Source organism: Physeter macrocephalus, chromosome 6 (genome assembly GCF_002837175.3).
Source record: "Physeter macrocephalus isolate SW-GA chromosome 6, ASM283717v5, whole genome shotgun sequence".
Classification (NCBI taxonomy): Eukaryota; Metazoa; Chordata; class Mammalia; order Artiodactyla; family Physeteridae; genus Physeter; species Physeter macrocephalus.
Window position 1 is genome coordinate 5,191,340 of NC_041219.1, and position 15,179 is coordinate 5,206,518.

A 15,179-nucleotide genomic window follows, 5' to 3' on the forward strand; every position below is an offset into this window, starting at 1 on the left:
AGCAACTAAGCCCGTGCGCCACAACTACTGAGCCTGTGCTCTAGAGCCTGCGAGCCACAGCTACTGAGCCCGTGTGCCACAACTACTGAAGCCCACGTGCCACAACTACTGAAGCCCGCGTGCCTAGAGCCCGTGTTCCGCAACAAGAGAAGCCACTGCAATAAGAAGCCTGCGCATGGCAACGAAGAGTAGCCCCCGCTCGCCGCAACTAAAGAAAGCTGGTGCCAAGCAACAAAGTCCCAACGCAGCCAAAAATAAATAACTTCATTAAAATTTTTTTTTCTCTCTCAATGTGAGCAGTCCGAGATACATTGATTCTTTATGAAGCTTTTGTTTTATTCTAAATGCGATATAAACAAAGAGCAGTGAGCTTGGAAGCTGAGCAGTCTACTCAGCACAAGTTCCTCTGTGCAGGTTGGTTGTTGAGTGACTAGTCTAACCTCCGTGGTGGTCTGATAGGGAGGTTACAAAAGGATGGTGTCCTACTGCCAAATCTACGCAGAGAAGCAGGAAGGTTGTAATTCCCTCTCTAGGAGCAAACCTGGCCTGAGATACCCCTCCACTCCGTCACCTCCACCCCAGCCCTCAGTAAGGGGACCTAACTGTCAGCTTTGATGGGAAAGGGCAACCTTCCTGCAAACAAGGGCAGTGAGACTACCCATGGCACATTCTTGAGATGTTGATGCTGACCCGCGGCATCTCTTTAATCCTCTCTTTGTGGAATCTTCTCTGCTTTGCTTCTTCTCAGTTCATCGCCACCCCAATCTGCAGGCACTGGGCGAAGGATGGAACCTGGCTCCAAAAGTCGCTGTCACTTGAAATCAGACTTACTCCCTGGTTGTGGGCACTCTGTCCTCTGGATTGCAGCAGACCCGTGTTTCTTATAAGAGGCCAACCCCGGTCCAGGGTTTCACCATCTGTACCTTAGCCTGAATAGTAGACTCTGGCTTCAACTCACCAAGGAGCCTTGCTCTGCGCTTCTGGAAATTATGTGGCTAAATCAAGGTGTGACACTGTGCCTAGTCTCTCCTGACAATAAAGAAAATACAGTATGTGCTTGATTAATTTTCTACCTCTGACTTTTGTAATATGTAGACTATAAGCTCCACGAGGGCAAGGTCTTGTCTGTTTCTGCTCACTTTTGTACCCCCAGCCCTGGCACAATGCCTGGCACGCCCTGTTCATTGATTATTCATTTAATGACTGAATGACTAAATGAGTGGTTTCACTGGACAGATGGAAATAGACATTTGGATGTAGTAGAAAATTCATCCACTTGGTCTTTTATTCACCATTCCACAAATATTTATTGAGCACTGATTATGGCAGACACTCTGTTAGATGCTAGGAATGCAAAATCCATGGGTGAAGCAATCTAACCAAGGGGACTTTCCCAACTAGGAAATAGTTGGGAAATAGTCAAAGAAATAGTCCTTTATTCAGTGGGTAGCGAGTCAAGAGTCCTTTGCGTGCAGCACACTGTGCTAAACCCAGGAAAGTAGAAAGAAATGGAAGACATTTCGTTTCATCACAGATCTGTCAATCTAAAGGCCAGAGAACACAGCCCTGTGCAAAATACTAAACTGTTGTGCAGTGACACATATATGAACAAGAAAATATTAACATGTCCCCAAACGCTGCAGCTCTCTGAGTCATCAAGTGATCATTACTCATGGTGTCTCCGTCAGAGTTTCTGTCTCCTGCAAAGCTCTCCCCACCCTCTGCTTAGATAGCTTCCCCAAATGCAGATCTCAGGAAGGCTGTGTCTACATCTACGTCCAGATGCCCCTCTGTTACTCTCTCTTTTAAGAACCCAGTTCTTTTCCTTCCAATTCTTCATCCCAATTTGCAATTATATATTTACTTGTTTGTTTCTAGCCTTTCTCCTTCACTGCCCTGCAAGCTCCAAAAAGGCGGGGACTTTGTATGTTTTGATCAGGCTGTCTTTCAGACATCTTGCACTGTATAAATATTTGTTTAAAAAAAAATGAGTTAAGGACCACAGCCAAATTCCTCCTTAAAATATTTTGTTGCCTGGCTGAGAGGGTTGCAGCAGCAATGCAAGAGACTCCTGACACAGCTGGTCACGGACGCTTTCCTTTCCACATTATTGCTAAATGGCTATGCCGGACACAGTTCTGATCTAGATCCTATTTTCCTTTTTTTTTTTTAACCTTATTTATTTATTTTTAATTGTGATAAGGACTCCAGGTCTTTTTAAATTGGTGTTTAAATTTTAAGGGATTTGTTTCCACAATTGAAGTCATATTGGCTTTACTGAAATTTTAGAAATAAATGTTTTTAAACATCCATTGTTGTAGAAACATATCACAAATCAAGTAAATTGATACCATGGAAGATGATATAAGTGGAGCCATTTAAAATAGAGCTGGAGCAGGTATTCCAGAGGAACTGCCTTGCATGTCCTGTTTTCTGACTTCTGAACTGGACCAAACTGCCAACAATCCAAGAAGTCAGCAAAGAAACGAGAATATTCTGCTGAAAGGACCAGGACATATCAATGGACTTTGACCTAGAGACCGCTAGCTTTTCCTCATCTTTTACCAATGAACACTTCACCTGATCGATTACCTCATCTTACACCAACGAACTCCTCTTAAAAAACAACTTACCTCATCTTCCTCTCTTTTCCCCATAAAAACCCTGAGCCCTTCTCCAGCAATCAAGACCCTATTTGGGTTTCTGTCTAAATCTGTGTACCCCAAATTGCAATTCTTTGATCCCGAATAGACGCTTTGCCTCTTGAACTGGATTCCTGTTTCTTTAGGTTTACAATACTCTGTTTTCTTTTAAAATTTTATCAGAGTATAGTTGATTTACAATGTTGTGTTAGTTTCAGGTGTACAGCAAAGTGATTCAGTTCTACACATACCTATTTTCATTCTTTTTCAGATTCTTTTTCCACATAGGTTATTACAGAGTACTGAGCAGAGTTCCCTGTGCTATGCAGGGGGTCCTCGTGGGTTATGTGTCTTATATATAGTAGTGTGCATGTGTTCATCCCCAGCTCCTGATTTATTTCACAACGTTTTCCCCTTTGGTAACCGTTAAGTTTGTTTTCTGTGTCTGTGAGTCTGTTTCTGTTTTGTAAATAAGTTCATTTGTATCTTTTTTAAAAAAAAATTAGATTCCACATATGAGTGGTATCATATGATGTATGTCTTTCTCTGTCTGACTTACTTCACTTAGCATGATCATCTCTAGGTCCATCCCTGTTGCTGTAAATGGCATTATTTCATTCTTTTTTCATGGCTGAGTAATATTCCATTGTATATGGATATATGTACCACATCTTTATCCATTCCTCTGTCGATGGACACTTAGGTTGCTTCCATGTCTTGGCTATTGTAAATAGTGCTGCAAGGAACATTGTGGTGCATATATCTTTTCGAATTATGGTTTTCTCCGGATACATGTCCAGGAGTGGGATTGCTACTATTTTTAGTTTTTTAAGGAACCTCCATTCTGTTCTCTATAGTGGTTGTACCAATTTACATTACCATCCACAGTGCAGGAGGGTTCCATTTTCTCCACACCCTCTCCAGCACTTATTGTTTGTAAAGTTTTCAGTGATGGAATACTCTGTTAAATAGATATCCATTGGTATATCTTGTATTTTGTTTTTTTTGTTTTGGGTTTTTTTTTAACTTGCTTTTATTTTTATTGAGATATAATTGACATATAAAACTGTGTCAGTTGAAGGTACAACATGTGATTTGATACATATATTGCAGTATGATTGCCACCATAGCAATAGTGAGAACATTTATGATCCAGTCTCTTAGCAGCTTTGAAATATATACTACAATATTGTTAACTATAATCACAGTGCTGTGCATTAGATCCCCGGAACCTACTCATCTTCTAACTGCAGGTTTTTACCCTTTGACCAACATCTCCCCAATCCCCCTACCCCAGCCCTACTTTAAAAAATAGTCAGAAATGTACTTTTTGAAATTACTTTATTACTTTTTGTTACTATTTTTATTTATTTATTTATTTTTGGCTGCGTTGGGTCTTCGTTGCTGCGCGCAGGCTTTCTCTAGTTGCAGCGAGCAGGGGCTACTCTTCTTTGTGGTGCGCAGGCTTCTCATCGTGGTGGCTTCTCTTGTTGCCAAGCACGGGCTCTAGGCGCACGGGCTTCAGTAGTTGTGGCACGTCGGGCTTAGCAGTTGTGGCTCGGGGGCTTAGTTGCTCCGCGGCATGTGAGATCTTCCCAGACCAGGGATCGAACCTGTGTCCCCTGCACTGGCAGGCAGATTCTTAACCACTGCGCCACCAGCGAAGTCCCTGTTCCTATTTTTATGTGACGTATTTAGATTTATGTCTCTAAATAACTTAAAAGTGATGAGGACACTTTAAGTAAGGTGATGAAAGATAGAAAACAGCCTGACCAAGATTTTTAAAAGAAATGACAGCCTCTAAGGTCGAAAACAAAACCACGGTTAGATTGTAGCATTTTCTGCTCGTTAGAGGGAGCCATTGCTACCGTTGGTTTTCTAAACCTTAAACTTATTTATAGAGAAGCTTCCTCTTCTGTCATCTTAAAACCAAAGCCTCTTCAAAGTTTTAAATTTTAGTTCAGTGAATTCCCTTAAAGGGGGAAAATCCTAAGAGGAAGAAAGAAATAAAATAAGTAGTCAACTGATTTATTTTTCAACGTTCAGAAATGCTGCTTATTAGAATTTGAATTCATTCTCAGACTTTTCAGAGAGATTTGAAGGGCCCTGCTGTGTTTATTAACAACACAATGACCAGTTAGAAAACTAGGCAGGGAACCGTTGAAAAGGAAGGAATGACTAAGGTCAGAGGGTCAGAGCCCTTGAATCCTGATGACTTAGCAAGTCACAACATGTGGATTTTCCCTTTAAAGAAACATTCTGTGCTGATTTCTGATTTTGGCCCCAGTAATTACTCCTCAGCCTGTAATTATGCTTGCTCTTTCATTTCCTCCTCTAATGATAAGGGAAGCTGTAGTTGCTCAATGTTTGAACCGAAAACATCAGACAGGGCAACTACACAAGAAAGTGGGCAAGTACAAGCAGGGCACATGGTGGCAGGAGTCAGGCCCTCTCATGTCTCCATCATTTTCCTTTCTCACTTTTGCTCTTTTTGTCTCCATTTCCTATCGTATTACATTTTTGTCTTAACCTTTAACGTCTTTTTTCCTTCTAAGACACCTCTGCCTGAAACCCACAAGTTAAAGTGCACTTCTGCTTCGACTCAGGAATTTTTTTTTTTTTCTTGGCCGGTCGAGTGACATGTGGGATCTTAGTTCCCTGACCAGGGATTGAACCCACGCCCCCTGCATTGGAAGCATGGAGTCTTAACCACTGGACTGCCAGGGAAGTCCCATCAACTCAGGAATTTTAATAGAAATAAACAAGACTCCAGCAATCACTGTAATATAATGTAAAGTGAATTCCTTTTTCTATAAACACCATACAAGTTTTTTTAACTGAGGAAAATAGTTCTGAAATGAAAAGTTAAATGGAAATTTTCAACATATAAAATTGGCAAACATTTTGTTTTCATTTTCATAGAGACCTAGAACTCCATATCTTTCCAAATTTAGTAATCAAGGGTATGGGAAAACAAGTACCCTCTTATATCGCTCATAAAACTGTAAATTGACATAGGCTTTCTTTGACCCAAAGAATCCACTTGCAGGAAGTTAAGATGTGCACCAGGATTTTTGTCTAGGGAAGTTTATCACAGAACTATTGATAATAGCAAAAAATTGGAAAGCACCTAAATGTCCAACATTTCTTGGTCCGCAAATCTGTGTGATTCCCCAGTCTTCTGGAAAGGCCTGGAGTTTTTAACTTTGTACTTAACACATGAACCTAAGCTGAATGAGTGGGACCCTGGAGGTCCATGGTCCTCTCCAGTTAATGACTACTAGTCTTCTCTCTTTTTTTTTTTTTTTTTTTTTTTTTTTGCGGTACGCGGGCCTCTCACTGTTGTGGCCTCTCCCGTTGCGGAGCACAGGCTCCGGACGCGCAGGCTCAGCGGCCATGGCTCACGGGCCCAGCCGCTCCGCGGCATGTGGGATCTTCCCGGACCGGGGCACGAACCCACATCCCCTGCATGGGCAGGCGGACGCTCAACCACTGCGCCACCAGGGAAGCCCCCTTCTCTCATTTTTGAGTGCAGATAGCTTGGTTTCCCCACTGTGTTCAATCTGCTGCTTAGAATTTCAACTACTTGCAATTGCAGTTCCCTCTACCTTCCACTCTGGTTAAATACAAGAACTGTGGTGTTTTTTGTTTTTTTGTTTTTTAATTGTATTCCCCAGAGCTTAGCACCGTGGTTAATGGGTACTTAGTTAATTTTTATTGTATGAGTGAGTAAATGAATGAGGTATTTGCGATCTGCCTTGAATGTGATGAGGTCTACTTCAACATGCAGGCCTGTATTCTACTGCAGAAAGAAATCATTTACACAGTAATACTAGGGGGGGAAATGACTATGATTCATAGCATTTCAACTGTTAACCTAACCAAACAACAGTGATGGTTTTAGCCATCCATTCATTCCAAAAATGTACTGTGTATTTTCTATATACCAGGCACTATGCAAGCACTGGAGATAAAACCACAGAATTAGAATTCCAGAAAACTGTATGGCTTGACCTGTTTAAACTACACAATTAAAGTCTCTTAAAGGACTGATTTGTACAACAGAGTATCAATTTTTCAGTTCAGAAAGGTAGATTTACTCATTTCTTCTTTATGGGCATCCCCTCCTTTAGCATCAAGGTACCTATGAAACTGGATAAGCCAGTTGAAAGTTTAATGGGCATATAATCAGAGAGAAGGGAGTAGACTAATGTAGAAAGCTATTTCTTTCAAACTATGGAAAGGCCTGGAAAATTTTACGTATTTCTCTAGTGAATTGATCAAATTCTTACTATTTGTTTCTCCTTTTTATATGCTTCCTGTATATAAATGTAACCCTCCTTTACTATATAGAGTTGGCCCTCCGTATTCACAGGTTCTGCATCCGGGGATTCAACCAAACTCAGATGGAAAATATTCGGGGAAAAAAATTCCAGAAAGTTCCAAACAGCAAAACTTGAATTTGCCGTGCACTGGCAACTTTTTACACAGCAATCAGATTGTATGTACAGCTGTTTACACATAGTTGATATTGTATTAAGTATTACAAGTAATATAGAGATGATTTAAAGTTATGTGGGAGGATGCACATAGATTATATGCAAATACAGAATTTTATATTATGGACTTGAGCATCCATGGATTTTGGTGTGGGGCTGTCCTGGAACCCATCCCCCGTGGATTCCAAGGGACAACTGTATTATTCCAGAGAGGCTCTGAAATAACTAAGTTACTACTCTCATTTTAAGGGCACATCCTTCTCTCTTAGATAAGCCTGGTGTATTTGCCTAGTTTCAGCAGCCGACGCGTAAGCATTTTCATAGTGTGGGTTATGCCTGCAGATGGCTATTTCACCCAAGTTAGAGTGTTATGTACAATAAAGATGGAGTCAGTTTCAGTGGGGAAGTTCTAACAACTCAGTAAATGGCTTTGGGACAGTTGATCATTTGTTTTGATAGTTAGATTCTCTACCTAACACCATTTATGAAAAAAAATTCTAGAGGAACTAAAGACCCAAACCTAAAGAAACAAAACCCTAAATACATCAGAAGAAAACGTAGAAGAATACGTTTATGGCTGGGAAACTAGAAGTCGTTTTAAACTAGGCCCTAAGTGCAAAAGATGTAAAGGAATAAATTGATATGTTTGACTGCATCAAGACGGACAAATTTGAACAGCATGTAAAAGTTCTCTACTACAAAAGGCATCATAAGCCTTCAATAATATGTCCAATATGTTTAAGTGTAGTTCAGAGACAAGTGACAGATTAGGAGATAATATTTGCCATACATATAGTGCAGAAAAGATTAGTTTTTAGATCCATAAGACACACCTACAAAAATGGAAAACTCGAATAAACCAATGGGAACATGGAAAAAAATCATAGGATAAGTTATTTATAGAAAAATAAATACAGTTGGCCAATGGACATATAAAAAGAAGCTGAATGTCACCAATTATCAAGAAAATTTGATTATATTTAGAATATTGAGATAATTTTCAACCATTATACTGTCAAAAATTAAATCCATCAATAAAACAGGTTGACATGGGTGTGAAGGCATACATACACACTGCTAATGGGAATATAAAACTGACAGAGCCACATTGAACAGGGAAATTTGGCAATATTGAATAAAATAAAAATATACATATGCTGTGAGCCAGCCATTCCAGATATTAGTCTCTACTTTTGAAAAACACTGGCACTTGTGCACAAGAAAACATGTACAAGCATGTCCATTGCAGAGTTCCTCATAGGGAGAAACAGGAAACACTGAATCAGGAATAGAAGAATGGCTAATAATGTGTACACTCAAACTGTGTATGTGGTGGTTTGAGACAGTTAAAGGGTATGGTAGGTCTGCGCCAACCTGGATAGCTCTCCACAGCATGCAGTTGGGTAAAAAAGCAAGTTACAGATTATATTTCTATGAGGGACAGGAGTGTGGGTGGGACTTGACGGGGATTTGATCTTATCTATAATGATGCCCCCTTTTTTAACAAAGATAATTTGTGTATTACTTATTTTAATTTTATTTTTTAAAATTTAGTCTGTTTTCTGATTAATAACTGCTGTAGATGAAATATGTATACTCTCTTTAAACACTTAGAGATGCTGCATAAAACATCAAATAAAATTTAAATACATATAAATATAAATTTAAATACACACAAGTACATATATAGCATAACTTGAAATCAAGAAAGAGATGTTTTCTTTTGTACCAGAAGTAAACAGGGAGCCCCCAAATCTAAGCAGTGAGTAAGTGCTAAAGCCAAGGGGCTCACAGAGCAAGGGAATAGGATTAGACTTTATTAGTAGAGTTGGGGCTATAAGCTCTAGATTGTGGCATCAGAAGCTAACAGACTGTGGAGTAACCAGGTGGTCAAAGGACATCAGCCGGCTGGAAAGCAACAGATGTGAGCAGAATTGACACAGAACAACACGTGCCAGGACCACCTCCACTCCCACCCCAATACTAGAATATCAACTTAGAAAAGCAAGGGATGAGGGAGATCTAAAAGAAAGATGAGCATTTCTATTTATCTACCTACCTACCTATTTATTTTTTAAAACCAGACTATTTATTGCATGACTAATCATTGAAATTCTTAGGATAAACTGTTAAATACCACAAGCTCCTATGAACATTTCTATTTAAAAGAGACTGGACACTGCAGCAACATGGATGGAACTAGAGATTATCGTATTAAGTGAAGTAAGTCAGACAAAGACAAATATCATATGATATCGCTTATATGTGGAATCTAAAAATATATATATATACAAATGAACGCATATACAAAACAGAAATAGACCCACAGACATAGAAAACAAACTTATGGTTACCAAAGGGAAAGTGGGGGAGGGTAAATGAGGAGTTTGGGATTACACACTACTATATATAAAAGAGATAACGAACAAGGACCTACTGTATAGCACAGGGAACCATACTCAATATTTTGTAATAACCTATAAGGGAAAAGAATGTGAAAAAAAAGGTATATATGTATGTGTAACTGAATTACTTTTGCTGCACACCTGAAACTAACACAACATTGTAAATCAACTATACTTCAATAATAAAAAGAATAATTATGACTTACCTTTAAAAATAGTAAAATAAAAGAGACTGGACACTGTTCAAATGATTTAAATAACCAGATTTAAATAATATTGGACATTTAATTAATTTTCCTATTAAATTCCAAGTACAGCCTCAGAAATAATTATAGGCAAAATTAAAGTGTTATTTTTTATTTGCCTGTCTGAGCTGTGGTGAGTTAAATTTTCAACCTCATTAGTTATATAGTAATCCATAACAATATTGTTTACAGATCTATTTCCCTCATCCTTTCAGTGCCATCTATGGTCACAGCCAATTAGAGCTGGTAAGGCAGTTGTCCTGTTTGCTCCTGCCAATGAGGGTAAGTGTACTATGCTGCCAAGACTCTCAGCCAATGAGTATCCTGAGCTATCCTCTGTTGAGCATGTACTGAAAGGTGGGTCATTTGTGCTTTTTTCGTTTAACTTTCTGCTGTTTATTTTGGATTCTAGGGAACACTTTGACCCAAAATGTCTGACATAATCTATGTAAGTGATAGTGTTGGCTCACAATCGAGAAACAGAAAATATCATAGCATTAAAAAAAAAAAGAAGCCCACAAGTGTTAGGGTGACCTGAATTAGGAGCTAGACAAATAGAAGTTGGCTTCCCCTTCTAGGTTTGGCCACATGAGGAAAAACCTGAAGGTCCATGTGCCTATGAGGCAGCTCCTCATCATGCAGAAGGCACAGTGTCTTTTTAACCACTTTGAGTATCAACAGTGGAATTATCTGGAGCCAGTTGTAGATGCTAGACAATGGCAAACACCTCAGCAACCAGCAACAGTTTAAAGTGAGTAGTCAAGCAGAGACTGCTGACCTCCAGGGCAGGAATTCTCTGACCCACTCAAGGCATCCACTGAGCATGGCAACCACCACCCCAACCTGCCCTGGAAGGATGATTTTAATGCCATCAAAGAGTACACCACAGTCCTGCAAGGCAGTACTACTTTCGTGAGATTTTAATTTGAAGTCCGTGTGGACCTGTCATTCAAAGACACCTATCTCTGCCTAAGCCAGATTTTCCAGTTCTGAGTTGTACCATAATTTTTCACTCAATACAAAATTACAGTAGTCATAATTCTGAGTGGTAAGTCTCGGAAACTAACTATATTAGTTTGCTATGGCTGTCTTAGCAAAGAGCCACAAATTAGATGGTCTCTCAGCACAACAGAAATTTATTGTCTCAGGGTTCTGGAGGCCAGAAGTCTGAACTCAAGTTGTCAGCAGGGCCATGATTATGTTACATCACATGGCAAAAGGGAGATTGTCTGGGTTGGCCAATTCTAATCATAGGAGCCTTTTATTTTTTTAATTTTATTTTATTTTTGGCTGCGTTGGGTTGCTGTGCATGGGCTTTCTCTAGTTGTGGCGAGCGGGGGCTACTCTTTGTTGCAGTGCTCAGGCTTCTCATTGCAGTGGCTTCTCTCGTTGCCGAGCACAGGCTCTAGGCACGCGGTCTTCAGTAGCTGCGGCACGTGGGCTCAGTAGTTGTGGCTCGCGGGTTCTAGAACGCAGGCTCAGTAGTTGTGGCGCATGAGCTTAGTTGCTCCGCGGCATGTGGGATCTTCCCGGGCCAGGGATCGAACCCGTGTCCCCTGCATTGGCAGGCAGATTCTTAACCACTGTGCCACCAGGGAAGTCCCATAGGGGCCTGTAAGCTCAGAGTTTTCTCTGGCTGGTAGCAGAGGGGTGAGTCAGAGATTCAAAGTACAGGCATACCTTGGAGACATTGTGGGTTCAGTTCCAGAGCACTGCAGAAAAGTGAATATTGCATTAAAGTGATTCACACAAATGTTTTAGTTTCCCACTGAGTATAAACGTTATGTTTACACTATACTGTAGAGTATTAAATGTGCAGTAGCATTATGTCTAAAAATCAATGTACAAACCTTAATTTAAAAATACTTTATTCCTAAAAACTGCTAACCATCATGTAAGACTTCAATGACTTGTAGTCTTTTTGCTGGCGGAGGCTCTTGACTAGATGTTGATGGCTGCTGACGGGTCAGGTTGCTGAAGGTTAGGATGGCTGCGGCAGTTTCTTAAAATACGACCACAGTGAGGTTTACCACATTGGTGACTCTTGTCTTCATGAACGATTTCTCTGCAGCACGCAGTGCTGTTTGATAGCATTTTCTAAATCCTTTGCTGTCATTTCAATGATCTTCACAGCATCTTCACCAGGAATACATTCTATCTCAAGAAACCACTCTCTGTTGATCCATAAGAAGCAACTCCTCATCTGTTCAAGTTTTAGCATGAGACCGCAGTAATGCAGTCACATCTTCGGGCTCCACTTCTAATTCCAGTTCTCTTGCTTTTTCCACCACATCTGCAGTTACTTCTTCCACTGAAGTCTTGAACCCCTCAAGGTCATCCATGAGAGTTGGAATCAACTTCTTTCAAACTCCTGTTAACGTTGGTATTTTGACCTTATCTCATGAATCATGAATGTTCTTAATGGCATCTAGAATGGCGAATTCTTTCCAAAATATTTTCAATTGGCTTTGCCCAGATTCATCATGAGGAATCACTATCTATAGCAGCTAAAGCCTTATGAAATGTAGTTCTTAAATAATAAGACTTGAAAGTCAAAATGACTCCTTGATCCATGGACTGCAGAATGGATGTTGGGTTGGCAGGCATGAAAACAACATGAATCTCCCTGTACATCTCCATCAGAGCTCTTCGGTGATGGAGTGCATTGTCAGTGAGCGATAATGTTTGGAAAGGAATCTTTTTTTCTGAGCAGCAGGTCTCAGCAGTGGGCTTAAAATATTCAGTAGACCATGTTGTAAACAAATGTGCTGTCATTCAGGCACTGTTGTTCCATTTATAGAGCACAGGCACAGTAGATTTAGCATAATTCTGAAGGGCCCCAGGATTTTCAGAATGGTAAATAAGCACTGGCTTCAAGTCACCAGCTGCATTAACTCCTAGCAAGAGATTCAGCCTGTCCTTTGAAGCTCTGAAGCCAGGCATTGACTTCTCCTCTTTAGCTATGAAAGTCCTAGATGTCATCTTCTTCCAATAGAAGGCTGTTTCATCTGTACTGAAAATCTGTTGTTTAGTGTAGCCACCTTCATGATCTTAGTTAGATCTTCTAGATAACTTGCTGCAGCACCTACATCAGCACTTGCTGCTTCACCTTGCACTTTGATGTTATGGAGACAGCTTCTTTCCTTTAACCTCAGGAACCAACCTCTGCCAGCCTCAGACTTTTCTCCTGCAACTTCTTTACCTCTCTCAGCCTTCATAGAATTGAAGAGGGTTAGGGCTTTGCTCTGGATTAGTCTGTGGCTTAAGGGAATATTATGGCCTGGTTTGAACTTCTATCTAGACCACTACAACTTTCTCCATATCAGCTATAAGGCTGTTTTGCTTTCTTATTGTTTGTGTGTTCACTGGAGTAGCACTTTTAAATTCCTTTGAGAACTTTTACTTTGCATTCACAACTTGGCTAACTGATTGGTGCAAGAGGTCTAGCTTTTGGCCTATCTTGGCTTTTGACATGCCTTCCTCACTAATCTTAATCTTGGCATTTGATTTAAAGTGAGAGACGTGCGACTCTTCCTTTCATTTGAACACTTAGAGGCCATCGTAGGGTTATTAATTGCCCTACTTACAATACTGTTGTGTCCCAGGAAACAGGGATGCCCAAGGAGAGGGAGAGAGAAAGGAGGATGGCTGGTTGGTGGAGAAGTCGAAACACACACAACATTTATCGATTAAGTTTGCCTTCTTATATGGGTGCGGTTCGTGGCGCCCCAAAACAATGACGATATTAACATCAAAGATTACTGATCACAGGTCACCATAACATATACAATAATAATGAAAAAGTTTGAAATAGTGCCAGAATTACCAAAACATGACACCCAGACATGAAGTGAGCAAATGCTGTGGGGAAAATGGTGCTGATAGACTTGCTCAATGCAGGATTGCCACAAACCTTTGATTTGTAACCAAAAAATGGGCAACATCTGTGAAATGCAATAAAGCAAAGCACAATAAAATGAGATATGCCTCTATAAGGGCGACTCAACATACTCTTGCCGCCTTTAACCTGAAGGGAGCCATGTGTCAAGGAATGCAGGCAGCCTTCAGGAGCCAAGAGTGGCCCCCACTGACTGTCAGCAAGGAAAAGGGGGCTGCGGTTCTATAATCAACACAATCTGAATATGGGCCCAAATCTGAATGAGCTAGAAAGCAGGTTCTTTTCTAGAGCCTCCAGATGAGAGCTCAAGCTGGCCAACCTTGAGTTCAACTTTATGAGACCTGGAGCAGAGAAACCCAGCTGAGTTCACTTGGACTTCTGATACATAGATCTGAGAGCTAATACATTTGTGTTACTTTAAGCCACTCTGTTTGTGGTGATTTGTTACACAGCAATAGAGAACCACTACATTACTTCTTTGGTATTGGGTTGGGAAGGTGGAAGGAGGGGAAAATGATTGCCCTTGAAGTTTGTTTCCCGTATATGAGTTGTACATAATCATGGTTCCTTGGTATGAACAATCCCAGCTAAATGATGGAGACATTTCTGTCCCCTTTCTGTTGGTTGTCCTGGATTCCTGTTTAATACCAGTTGGGCATCAGTTCCCTTCATGTGGCAGGTGTCCAAAAGCTAGCTCTCCAAAGGGGTCCTATGGCTTGGTCCTGGCGGGAAGTTGGACGGGGGGGATCTGAATGAAGTTCAATTTCTTTTGCCCCAACTGAGCACATTCCACCATACATATCCTACAGTCTTTTGCTGCCAGGGTTCTATTACAAGGCAGTCTCCATCTTAGGGGCTACCAGTAAAACTCCTAACACCCCTGCCATCTTCTTAGGGACCACTGACCTGTGAGAAACTCCTGCAAACTTTCCACATCAAGGCAGAGGATGCTACTCAAACTCACTATGTCTCTTCTGCCAGTTGAATGGCTTATCAACTTCCAGACAAGATATGATCACAAGTTTCAGATTTAGTTGGGGGTATGGGATGTTATAACCTCTCTGTTCCTCCAAAAGGTGACCTATTTTTTCCTGGTCCTCCCCTTTAAACTCTCAATGGTAAAACTTATTGAACTGGCTGAACCTGTATTGCCCCTGTGGGAACCAGAGTCTCAAGTGAAGAATTGGGCCTAATTTGAACTTAGTCTTGGAGAGCTGAGTAACTATTCTCAACAGGACAATATCCCCACTGAAATCCTCCAAGGACTGTAGTCTCTGCTAACCTCTGAGGACAGGATATCAGTTATGCTCCATATTATCCTGTTGCACAATTCTTGTTACAAATTTAATTCATCAGTGTCTTTAAAAAAGAGAAAGCCCTAAGTAACTAATAACTAAGTAGAGTTTATCTGAGTAAATACAAGCATGATTCAATAGTATCAGATCTATCACTATAATCTTATCATATTAACAGATTAAGGAGAAAAACAC